Source organism: Phocoena sinus, chromosome 15, assembly GCF_008692025.1.
Source record: "Phocoena sinus isolate mPhoSin1 chromosome 15, mPhoSin1.pri, whole genome shotgun sequence".
NCBI lineage: Eukaryota > Metazoa > Chordata > Mammalia > Artiodactyla > Phocoenidae > Phocoena > Phocoena sinus.
In genome coordinates this window covers 36,259,827-36,272,811 of record NC_045777.1, presented here as the reverse complement: position 1 = coordinate 36,272,811, position 12,985 = coordinate 36,259,827, and the positions used below count along the sequence as shown (strand labels likewise).

Below are 12,985 nucleotides of genomic sequence, written 5' to 3'. Positions count from 1 at the left end.
CTTGTGTGACTTTGAACAAGTTGATCAATATTTCCAGCCTCAGTTTCTTCATAGGAAAATTAGAACTAATACCACCCACCCTGCAGAGGCACTATGAGCATTCAATGAAAAAGTACCTGGAGCACAGTAGACGCCACCAGCACTAGCCTTATTTTTAGATACAGAAGGAAAATGTATATTTAAAGCCAATTTTGGTACCATGTAGATAAAGTGAGTGCAAGTTATAGCTGAGAAAACACTGGAGAAATATTTCAAGATTTCATCGTTTAGGGAATTCCCTGGCAGTCCAGTGGTTAGGACTTGGTGCTTTCACTGTGGTGGCCCAGGTTCAATCCCTGGTCAGGGAACTAAGATCCCAGGAGCCTCCCAGTGTGGCCAAAAAAAAAAAAAAAAATCGTCTTTTACATAACATCAGTTGAAGAGCTCCAAGTACTTTCAAACGGAATTTCATACAATTTTGTATAATTTATCAATATTATAGAAGGAGTCATTATTCTCATACCCTTAAAGCAGTACATAATTTACAAGTCGTAAAAGTTGTATGTTTTTAAATTTACCCCTAGCAGAATCACCTTCCTAATTACATTGATATGATTTTTAAATTTTTTCTTAATTTTTTTCTTTTATAACAGAAAATAATATATACACATGATAAACATTCAAATGTATAAAATGAAAAGTAAACATCTCCTCTCCTGCCCATCCCAGACAAAACTCACACCCATTTATGATAAAAGCTCTCCAGAAAGTGGGCATAGAGGGAACCTACCTCAACATAAAAAAGGCCATATACCACAAACCCACAGCAAGCATCATCCTCAATGGTGAAAAACTGAAAGCATTTCCTCTAAGATCAGGAACAAGACAAGGATGTCCACTCTCACCACTATTATTCAACATAGTTTTGGAAGTCCTAGCCATGAAAATCAGAGAAGGAAAAGAAATAAAAGGAATACAAATTGGAAAAGAAGTAAAACTGTCACTGTTTGCAAATGACATGATACTATACATAGAGAATCCTAAAGATGCCACCAGAAAACTACTAGAGCTAATCAATGAATTTGGTAAAGTTGCAGGATACAAAATTAATGCACAGAAATCTCTTGCATTCCTATACACTAATGATGAAAAATCTGAAATTTAAGGAAACACTCTCATTTACTACTGCAACAAAAAGAATAAAATACCTAGGAATAAACCTACCTAAGGAGACAAAAGACCTGTATGAAGAAAACTATAAAACACTGATGAAAGAAATTAAAGATGATACAAATAGATGGAGAGATATAGCATGTTTTTGGATTGGAAGAATCAACATTGTGAAAATGACTATACTACCCAAAGCAATCTACAGATTCAATGCAATCCCTATCAAACTACCAATGGCATTTTTTACAGACTAGAACAAAAAATCTTAAAATTTGTATGGAGACACAAAAGACTCTGAATAGCCAAAGAAGTCTTCAGGGAAAATAATGGAGCCAGAGGAATCAGACTCCCTGACTTCAGACTATACTACAAAGCTACAGTAATCAAGACAATATGGTACTGGCACAAAAACAGAAATATAGATAATTGGAACAGGATAGAAAGCTCAGAGATAAACCCATGCACCTATTGTCAACTAATCTGTGACAAAGGAGGCAAGGATGTTAATGGAGAAAAGACAGTCTCTTCAATAAGTGGTACTGGGGAAACTGGACAGCTACATGTAAAAGAATGAAATTAGAACATTCCCTAACACTATACACAAAAATAAACTCAAAATGCATTAGATATCTAAATGTAAGACTGGACACTATAAAACTCTTAGAGGAAAACATAGAAAGAACACTCTTTGACATAAATCACAGCAAGGTCTTTTTTGATCCACCTCTAGAGTAATGGAAATAAAAACAAAAATAAACAAATGGGACCTAATGAAACTTAAAAGCTTTTGCACAGCAAAGACAACCATAAACAAGCCCAAAAGACAACCATAAACAAGCCCAAAAGACAACCCTCAGAATGGGAGAAAATATTTGCAAACGAATCACTGGACAAAGGATTAATCTCCAAAATATATAAAGAGCTCATGCAGCTCAATATTTAAAAAGTAAACAACCCAATCCATAAATGGGCAGAAGACCTAAATAGACATTTCTCCAAAGAAGACATACAGATGGCCAAGAAGCACATGAAAAGCTGCTCAACATCACTAATTATTAGAGAAATGCAAATCAAAACTACAATGAGGTATCACCTCACAGCAGTTAGAATGGGCATCATCAGAAAATCTACAAACAACAAATGCTGGAGAGGGTGTGGAGGAAAGGGAACCCTCTTTCACTGTTGGTGGGAGTGTAAATTGATACAGCCACTATGGAGAACAGTATGGAGGTTCCTTAAAAAACTAAAAATAGAATTACCTTATGACCCAGCAATCCCACTACTGGGCATATACCCAGAGAAAACCATAATTCAAAAAGACACATGTACCCCAATGTCCATTGCAGCACCATTTACAATAGCCAGGTCATGGAAGCAACCTAAATGGCCATCGACAGATGACTGGATAAAGAAGATGTGGTACATATATACAATGTGGTACAATGTGGTACATATATACAATATACATATATTACTCAGTGATAAAAAGGAACGAAATTGGGTCATTTGTAGAGACGTGGATGAATCTAGAGACTGTCATACAGAGTGAAGTAAGTCAGAAAGAGAAAAAGAAATATCATATATTAACGCATATATGTGGAACCCAGAAAAATGGTACAGATGAACCAGTTTGCAGGGCAGAAATTGAGACACAGGTGTAGAGAACAAACGTATGGACACCAAGGGGAGAAAGCGGCAGGGGGTGGAGATGGTAGTGTGATGAACTGGGAGATTGGGATTGACATATATACACTAATATGTATAAAATGGATAACTAATAAGAACCTGCTGTATAAAAAATTAAAAAAATTAAATTTTAAAAAGTAACACGATCATCTCAATAGATGCAGAAAAAACTTTTCACAAAATTCAACATCCATTTATGATTATAAACCTTCAACAAACTGGGTATAGAGGGAACATACCTCAACATAATAAAGTCCTTATATGACAAGCCCACAGCTGGCATAAACTCAATAGTGAAAAGCTGAAAACATTTCCTCTCAGATCAGGAATAAGACAAGGATGCCCACTCTTGCCACTTTTATTCAAAACAATATGAGAAGTCCTAGCCACAGCAATCAGACAGGAAAAAGAAATAAAAGGAATCAAAATTGCAAAGGAAGAAGTAAAATTGTCACTGTTTACAGATGACACGATACTATACATAGAAAAGTCTAAAGATGCCACCAAAAAACACCAGAACTCATTAATGAATTCAGTAACGTTGCAGGATACAAAGTTAATATACATAAATCTGTTGCTTTTCTGTACACTAACAACAAACTATCAGAAAGAGAAAGCAGGAAAACAATCTATTTACAATCACATCAAAAAGAACAAAATACCTAGAAATAAACCTAAATAAGGAGGTAAAAGACCTATACTTGGAAAAGTAAAGACACTGATGAAAGAAATTGAAGATGACACAAACAGATGGAAAGATATACTGTGTTCCTGATTGGAAGAATTAATATTGGTAAAATTGACCATACTACCCAAGGCAATCTACAGATTCAATGTAATTCTTATCAAATACCAATAACATTCTTCACAGAATTAGAACAAATAATTCCAAAATTCATATGGAGACACAAAAGACCCCAAATAGTCAAAATAATCTTGAAGAATTAAAGCTGGAGGTATCACACTCCCTGATTTCAAACTATACTAAAAGCGACAGTAATCAAAATAGTATGGTACTGGCACCAAAACAGATACATAGATCAATGGAACAGAATAGAGAGCCTAGAAACGAGCCCACACTTATATGGGCAATTAATCTATGACAAAAGAGGCAAGAATATACAGTGGGGAAAAGACAGACTCTTCAATAAATGGTATTGGGAAAACTGGACAGCTACATGCAGAAGAATGAAACTAGATTACTTTCTCACATTATGCACAAAAATAAATTCAAAATGGATTAAAGACTTAAATGTAAGACCTGAAACCAAAAAACTTCTAGAAGAAAACATAGGCAGTAAGCTCTTTGACATCAGTCTTAGTAATATTTTTTTGGATATGACTCCTCACATAAGGGAAACAAAAGCAAAAATGAATAAATGGGAGTATATCAAACTAAAGACTTTTGCACAGTGAAGGAAACCATCAACAAAACAAAAATACTATCTACTGAGTGGGAGAAGATATTTGCAAACGATAAATCTGACAGGGGATTAATATCCAAAATATACAAAGAACTCATACAACTCAACATCAAAAAAACAAACAACCTGATTTTAAAAAAAGGGCAAAGGATCTGAATAGACAGTTTTCCAAAGAAGACATACAAATGGCCAACAGACACATGAAAAGATGCTCAACATCACAACTCGTCAGGGAAATGCAAATCAAAGCCACAATGACATATCACCTCACACCTGTCAGAGTGGCTATACAAAAGGCACACACTTCTAGTTATAAGATAAATAAGTACCAGGGACGTATGTACAACATGATAAACATAATTAACAGTGCTGTATGTTAAATATGAAAGTTGTTAAGAGAATAAACCCTAAGAGTTCTCATCACAAGGAAAAGGTTTCTTTCCTATTTCTTTAATTTTGTATCTATATGAGATGATGGATGTTCACTAAACTTATTTAGTGATAATCATTTCATGATGTATATAAACCAAATCATTATGCTGTACACCTTAAACTTAGATGGCACTGTATGTCAATTATATCTCAATACAACTGGAAGAAAAAATTATATAATATGCTTTTTAGATGTATTAGGTTATATATGTAGAGCTTTGAAAATTATCTTTAGTGAGTAGACAATGTTCCATTGGGTTTATGTATAAAACTACTCCCCACTGTTAGATATTTATATGGACTTTCAATTTTTCTATAAAAGATGACTTTGCAAGGAATATGTTAGTGCAAAAAATGATTTCTTCATCATTTTAAAATCAGAAATTAGTAGTTCAGATATATAATATAACAACATATATGCCGATGGGCATTCCTAACAAACTTTTTACCTAATAAGCTTTAAAATAGTTATTGAAGAATAATTAATGGAAAAAATGAGTATCGAGAAAATAAAGCAGAATCAAGAGGGCACATTGGGTTGAATACCACCTCAAAAAATTCATGTCTGCCCAGAACCTCAGAATGTGACCTTATTCATAAACAGGGCCTTTGCACATGTAATTAGTTAAGGTCTGAGATGAAACCATTCTGGGTTAAGGCTGGCCCTAAATCCCATGGCTAGTATGTTTATAAGAAGAGGACAGGACACACAGAGACAAAGAGAAGAAAGGCCAGGTGATGATGGAGGCAGATTGCAGTGATACAGCTACAAGCCAAGGAACACTAAGGGCTGTGGGCAGCCACCAGGAGGGTCTGGGAAGAGGAAAGGAAGGATTTTCCTAAGAGCCTCCAGAAGGAGCATGGTCCTGCTGACCACTTGATTTCAAACTTCTAGCTTTCAGAACTGTGAGAGAATAAAAGTTTCTGTTGTTTGAAGTCTACCAGTCTTACTTATTTATATTTTTTAAAAATACCAACTATTTTGGGGTTTAGTGCCATTTCCAAACAGCTGGTCTCCTGATGAAGAGTTTCCATGTATATTCCTGTTTTTCTCCTCCCTCCTTCCTGCCCGTGTTTTCTCACTTCCATATAGAGTTGAAAGCATCAATTTAGGTATCCCCAAGAACTGCAAAGAAAATGGCGGTTCCTTAGTACAGACTTCCAGATACTTATTGGCTTTTTAGGAGAACTCTGGGTTTTGTTTGTTTGCTTGTTTGTTTAACCACTGTTTTTCAAGGTACGTGGGTGCTTCAGTGGTGAGCACCAACTATGGCACCTGTGACACCCTTCCCTCCCTCCGTGTGCTCACTCCTGGCCCAGGTTCCCTTCTGTTCCCCACTCTACTGTTTCTATCTCATCAACAGGTAAAGGCAGCAGAGAAATACACATTCCCTGTTGGCTTCAAAATGATGCTAGTAAAGATCAACAAATTCTATAACTATGATTTTGGATTAGCTCTTTTAGCTTCTACCAAATGATTGATCATTTCCCAAACTGCATTTCCAGGAATGCTAGAAGATACAGAAGGTTCAGAGGCCAGAAGATCTTGTGGTTGAATAAGATCGGGAAATCCTCACGTCTCCCCTCTTCTCAGACATTCACAGAGCATCTCAAGGAACTATGCAATAAATACATGTATAAATTCACTTAGCCTAGCAACTCCCAACGTATTTCACCATAATCCATCCTGCCCCCTTCCCACTAGAGCTTTTCTTCTTGGTGTTCTAACTAATATTTTCTGTAGTTCAGAAGAGGTCATAAAAATGGATATCACTGCTATGTGAATCGGTTTTTCAACAAATATTTGATAGAAAGAATGGAGACATTTTAGCATCCACGAAAGGACAGGACAAAATGGAAAACCTTTAAATTGTATTGGCAAATTCTGAGGTCATACCCTACAAATGGCATATTAATAAAGGTTGCTCCTCCTCTGGAACCATCTGATGTAAGAAATGGCCAGTTATCTTTGCAAAGAGGCTGGAAAGCAACCCTGTGAAGATATCGGGCAAGTGAACAAGAAACACCCCCACCCCATGCTGTATCTTTAATCATAAGGGGGACAGAAAGGGGAATTGGGCGAATAAACAAAGAACCACTTCGTCTTTGCTGACATAAAATTAGCCTAGTTGTAGAAGAGATAATCTATAGCTGTGGAAGCAGTGATAAGCATTGCTCAAGGGACAAGGGACAAGAGGCTCATGAACTACAGCTTGGAGTGACACAAATATCACACTGGTGATCCATGATCTCTGGAAGCATAGTTTTGACTCCCTTATTTGTTCTCCTCACTACCAATCAGTAATGATAAAAGAAATACAAACGATAAAAACCATCAAAGCAACAGTGAATGGGAAAAAAGTAATACTGACACTCATTTAATTGTCATCATCTTTGGAACTGTCTCCCGTCACCAACAGCAGTGGCTAACAGTGGCAAAGTTGCTGTGATAGGTAAATGCCATTGTCAGTGGTACCTGCAACTACAGAAAAAGCAGCAAAGACAACCCAGCACATTGAGTCTCACTGGATTTGACAAAGGAAAATGCACCTTAGCACCCAACCTAGTACTTCTACTGTGTGTGTGTGTGTGTGTGTGTGTGTGTGTGTAAGTGAATGAGAGGACTGTTTTACTCTATGTTCAGTAGAAAACTAATATTACAAAAAATTAAACTCAGGCTTGGTTCATGCCTAGTCCTTCTTCTTCTAAATGTTACCATTTTTTTTTTCACGTTCAAGTTTAGTTTCGAGAGCTGAGAGACTTCATCTCTGTTCTTAAGCCTAGAGATACTTTACATCTAGGCAGCTCAGGAACAGAAAGATCTATGAAGAGTTCAGAATCTTCCAGAATCATCTTTGTTTGCTTATCTCTTTGTGTATCTTGGGAGTTGTTATAGTAACGAGAAGGAAAGGTGGAATTCCCTGCCTCTGTCTCCCGAGGGGGTGAGGAATGAAAACAGGGAACTCATAGGAGTGGAAGAGGGTCAGGGTGGAAAACACTGGTTCTGGACCTATCTCCTGTTCAGGAGGGAATGGGTCAGCTCAGAGTTCAAGGCGTCTAAAGAGTACCGCATGCAAGAAAGTAGAAGTATTTTGAGCAATTGCAGAAGTACCTAGTTGCCTCATTAGTAGAGATACATCATCATATGGTGACCTCATAGCACAGAAGCCCAATAAATGACCAGAAGCTCCTGCAAAAGCCCAAGCCCTCCCTAAAGAACTGCCTTAACTTGGAAAAGCCTTTTAAGAACATTTTTCTTATTGCTATAAAATGACACCACCCACCTGACATTACTGAGATTTAAAATACATTTAAAAATCATGCAGAATACAGAGTTGCTGGTGCTTAAAGACAATCATAGTAACATTACTAATACATTAGAATTCTGAAGCTTCTTAGCAAGCCCAGGATTAAGAGGTTTTTCTTAGGATGATGAATTACTTATGACAAAATAACTTACTGCAGCCAATTAAAGGGTAAAGTTAGGGAGAAGAAAATAGAACCAATTGAGTTTTCTTTAACTCATTAGAAATAAATAAAATGAAAAAAAATTAATGGAGGGCTGTTATGGTCAGGTACTATTCCAAGAGCTCATTTGATCTTCACTTATGAGGAGGGTCCTACTATTATCGCTGAGTTGCAATGAGGACACTAAAACAAAATGTTATGCTAAGTCATCCAAGGTTAGACAGCCAAGGGGCTCCGTCAGTGTTCTTATGTACCTGTTATGTGGCCTCAATGAAATAGCATTCTTTCAGGCCAAGAAAAATAGATAGTCTTTGAATCTCCAACCTTTACATTCATAGAACTTTATCTAGACATTAAAATGTATATGAGACCACTTTAGAAATTAATAGAAAGAGATCTTATGAGTAAATTAAAATTTGATTTAAACAATTACTTAAGAATAAGAGGAGCAACCCAATTTAAAACAAAACAAAATCAAACCAAAGGCACTAGAGTTTTTTGCAGGCACAGGAATATGTGACAAAAAAAAAAAAAAATGAGTTAAATCTGACTCATAATTGTAAATGCGTGATTTGAAATGACGAGATACCACTTTGACTACCACAGTCCAGAAGTAATAAGTGGAGTCCTGCCATACTGGACAGTGAATTCTCTGTGATGTTCCTGGACGCTGTCCAATGCAATGGGGAAGCTCCACTAAACCTTCACCCCTACTCTCAGATAGTGGTTACACTATTAACATTGGGTATGTATCCTTCTAGAATTTTTTAAGCATTTTATGTACATGTATAAACAGAATTATAGGGCTTTTTGTAAATAATAATGAGATTGTTTTGCAATTTATTTTTTCACTCAGCAATATATCACTGTCATATTCCTATGTTCAAATACTGAGAGCCAAGTTATTATTATTTTTTTAGTGCAACTCACACATTTATCATTAACTTTCTTAATGCACAGAAATTCAAAGTTTAATTTTTCATTGAGAATTTACCTGTTTTTGTTTTTTTTTTACATCTTTATTGGAGTATAATTGCTTTACAATGGTGTGTTAGTTTCTGCTTTATAACAAACTGAATCAGTTATACATATACATATGTTCCCATCTCTCTTCCCTCTTGCGTCTCCCTCCCTCCCACCCTCCCTATCCCACCCCTCTAGGTGGTCACAAAGCACTGAGCTGATCTCCCTGTGCTATGTGGCTGCTTCCCACTAGCTATCTATTTTACATTTGGTAGTGTATATATGTCCATGTTATTATTTTTAATGGCTGTTAACGCAGTATTCTATAGAATGGCTGTAATGTATTTAACCAATCCCTAGCGATGGATTAGGTTGTTTCTAATCTTCTTTATACAAATAATGCTGCATGCCACTAGAGTATAATTTTAAAAATTGTTTGCCTTTAACAATCTGATTAAAGAAATAATTCCTAGGGTAAGTATTTGGTGGATTATAAAAGCTGGGACTTACTTAGCTTGGTCAGGCCTAAGAGGTCTTACTTCTGTAACTGGGTCTAAAATTATGGAGTGATTTTAGACAAACTGACCCACCTAAAAGCCGAGAAGACATAATTTACCAAATTACTTAGTGCCCAGACAATGAGAATATTTTCCTGAAGGTGCCCAAACTGTTCAACAGGAACAGCACACTGTTCTTGCTGAGTAACACTAGGTTTTGAGGACACATCCTCAAACAGGAACCAGATCTTTTCAGTTTTAACGCCAAACACACTGTATTTCAGCTTCTTCAGAATGAATCAGTAAGTCCAGCACTTTCCTCATCAAGGCCTTGGCCTGGGCTGCTTCCCTATCTGGAGAGAAATCCAGTCTACCTCTCTGCTGTGATGTATTATTCATCTTTCAAGGCCCAGACAGCTACTGAAACCTCCCTACTCTGATTAATCACTCCTTGGTTCAATGCTCCAAATACCATCTGGCTACTGCCCTTGGCGCATTTACAGAACAGGTTACACTTATCTACGTATACATATATGCCTGCTTACGAAAATATATATGAGTACAAGGTTGGAAAATTCTTGAGGTTAAGTGTACATGACTTTTTCAACCTTGTATCTCTTACTCAGGCTATTCATAGAGTAGGTACTAAATAATTGTTGAAAATATCTATTCTTTTGAGAAAAAAATATCTTAAATGAATACATGAATGGTATACCATTTTTACTTTTTAAACTAGTAAATGCTAACAAAAGTTATAGCTCATACACTGCTGATGGGTTATTTGTCAACCTGTATCTAAAGCTTTAAATATGTATACACACTTTGATGCAACAAATCCATTTCAAAGAATTCATCTTCAGGAAACAATCACGAATATTTCCAAAGCTTTACATTTAGGGTTCTCAGATGTAATATTGTTTATAAGAAAGAAAAATAGAAATGACTTTGATGTTTCAATAACATGATAAATTACAGCATATATAAAATGGAATCTCATCTAGCCAATAAGAATAATTCATGACATGGAGAAAATACTCTCCATTATGTGAAAAAAAATTAAGTCTCTGAAATATGAATCCAACTGAGTATGCATAGTAAGATCCAATTTTATTAAAATAAAGAGAAGAAATGAGATTGGAAGTAAAGGGACCAATATAGTAACAGAGTTCCCTCTGTGCAGGGGATTTATGAATGACCCTTTAAAAATGTTTTATGTTGTCAGAATCTCTTTCTGATACATATTGTACCTACTTTGCCTTTTACAGAATAAAACCCGCTGAACACATTTGCAGAATGAATGAATAAATTCATATTATCTCTCTTTAGCCACATAAAAATCTGATGATGTATATCGACTACTTCCTTCTTTTTTCCCCAGAAAATGCTGGAGTGCAGTGGTGTAGAATTTCATTTTGAACTCTTTCCTATAGAATCAACAAATATCAATGTTCTAGGCAACAGGGACTCTGTAGACTTCCTAATGTGCTGGCTCAGTACAAAAATGTTCAGATCTGAATGTGGGTGGTTAGTTAAGCAGATGAAATACAAATGCATTTTGGAAATCAAGAGGCTGTAAAGAAGATCAGAAATGTGGAAAAAGTTCTCATATTCTTATTTTGTTACTTTCAGGTAAGTCCCTTAAATAAACCCTCATAATGTCTGCCCTCGGTTTCTTCACATATAAAAGAAATGACTGATAATTCTGAATAAACACTCTTTGAATGTCATATCTGAGGTTAAGATGTCAACTGCAGAATCCCATCAAGGATAACGTAGTACAGAAATTTCTGATGCTTCTGATAGAAATACTACAATGACACTGTTATGAAAGAACACTTGCAAGATGATTTTTGGAAATTTGAATCAATACTTACATAAATATTGACACTAGTAATAAGCCAGATAATAAACACAGACATTTCTTCAGTATACACCTACATATATTCACATTCATTCTGAACAATTTCACATTTCTGGATTCTATGTAACGTGCTTGGCACAAAGTAGGAGCTCAACAAACTATACCTTTTCCTTTTCTATTCATTGCTCTCTCTTTTTTTTTTAATCATCTTTATTGGAGTATAATTGCTTTACAATGGTATGTTAGTTTCTGCTTTATAATAAAGTGAATCAGTTATACATATACATATGTTCCCATATCTCTTCCCTCTTGCATCTCCCTCCCTCCTATCCTCCCTATCCCACCCCTCTAGGTGGTCACAAACCACCAAGCTGATCGCCCTGTGCTATGCGGCTGCTTCCCACTAGCTATCTATTTTACATTTGGTAGTGTATATATGTCCATGCCACTGTCTCACTTTGTCACAGCTTACTCTTCCCCCTCCCCATATCCTCAAGTCCATTCTCTAGTAGGTCTGTGTCTTTATTCCTGTCTTACCCCTAGGTTCTTCATAACACTCTATGACATAAATCACAGCAAGATCCTTTTATAATCACCTCCTAGAGAAATGGAAACAAAAACAAAAATAAACAAATGGGACTTAATGAAACTTAAAAGCTTTTGCACAGCAAAGGCAACCATAAACAAGACCAAAAGACAACCCTCAGAATGGGAGAAAATACTTGCAAATGAAGCAACTGACAAAGGATTAATCTCCAAGATTTACAAGCAGCTCAATAACAAAAACCAAACAACACAATCCAAAAATGGGCAGAAGACCTAAATAGACGTTTCTCCAAAGAAGATATACAGGTTGCCAACAAACCCATGAAAGAATGCGCAACATCATTAATCATTAGAGAAATGCAAATCAAAACTACAATGAGATATCATCTCACACCAGTCAGAATGGCCATCATCAAAAAATCTAGAAACAATAAATGCTGGAGAGGGTGTGGAGAAAAGGGAACACTCTTGCACTGTTGGTGGGAATGTGAATTGATACAGCCACTATGGAGAACAGTATGGAGGTTCCTTAAAAAACTAAAAATAGAACTACCATATGACACAGCAATCCCACTACTGGGCACATACCCTGAGAAAACCATAATTCAAAAAGAGTCATGTACCAAAATGTTCATTGCAGCTCTATTTACAATAGCCCAGAGATGGAAACAACCTAAGTGTCCATCATCGGATGAATGGATAAAGAAGATGTGGCACATATATACAATGGAATATTACTCAGCCATAAAAAGAAACAAAATTGAGTATTTGTAGTGAGGTGGATGGATCTAGAGTCTGTCATACAGAGTGAAGTAAGTCAGAAAGAGAAAAACAAATACCGTATGCTAACACATATATAAAGAATCTAAGGAAAAAAAGAAAAAAATGTCATGAAGATCCTTTTCTATTCAAACAGCCCATTTCCCTGGAGTAAATTAGAGTTTCGTTTGAAAAGGAAC

At 36.0% G+C, this 12,985-nt stretch overlaps 1 protein-coding gene across 1 annotated transcript in view; it reads right to left on the bottom strand.

The window, feature by feature from the left end:
* PLCB4 (phospholipase C beta 4) overlaps positions 1 to 12,985 on the bottom strand; it is a 273,741-nt gene that overhangs the window by 35,596 nt on the left and 225,160 nt on the right. The window lies entirely within an intron of this gene.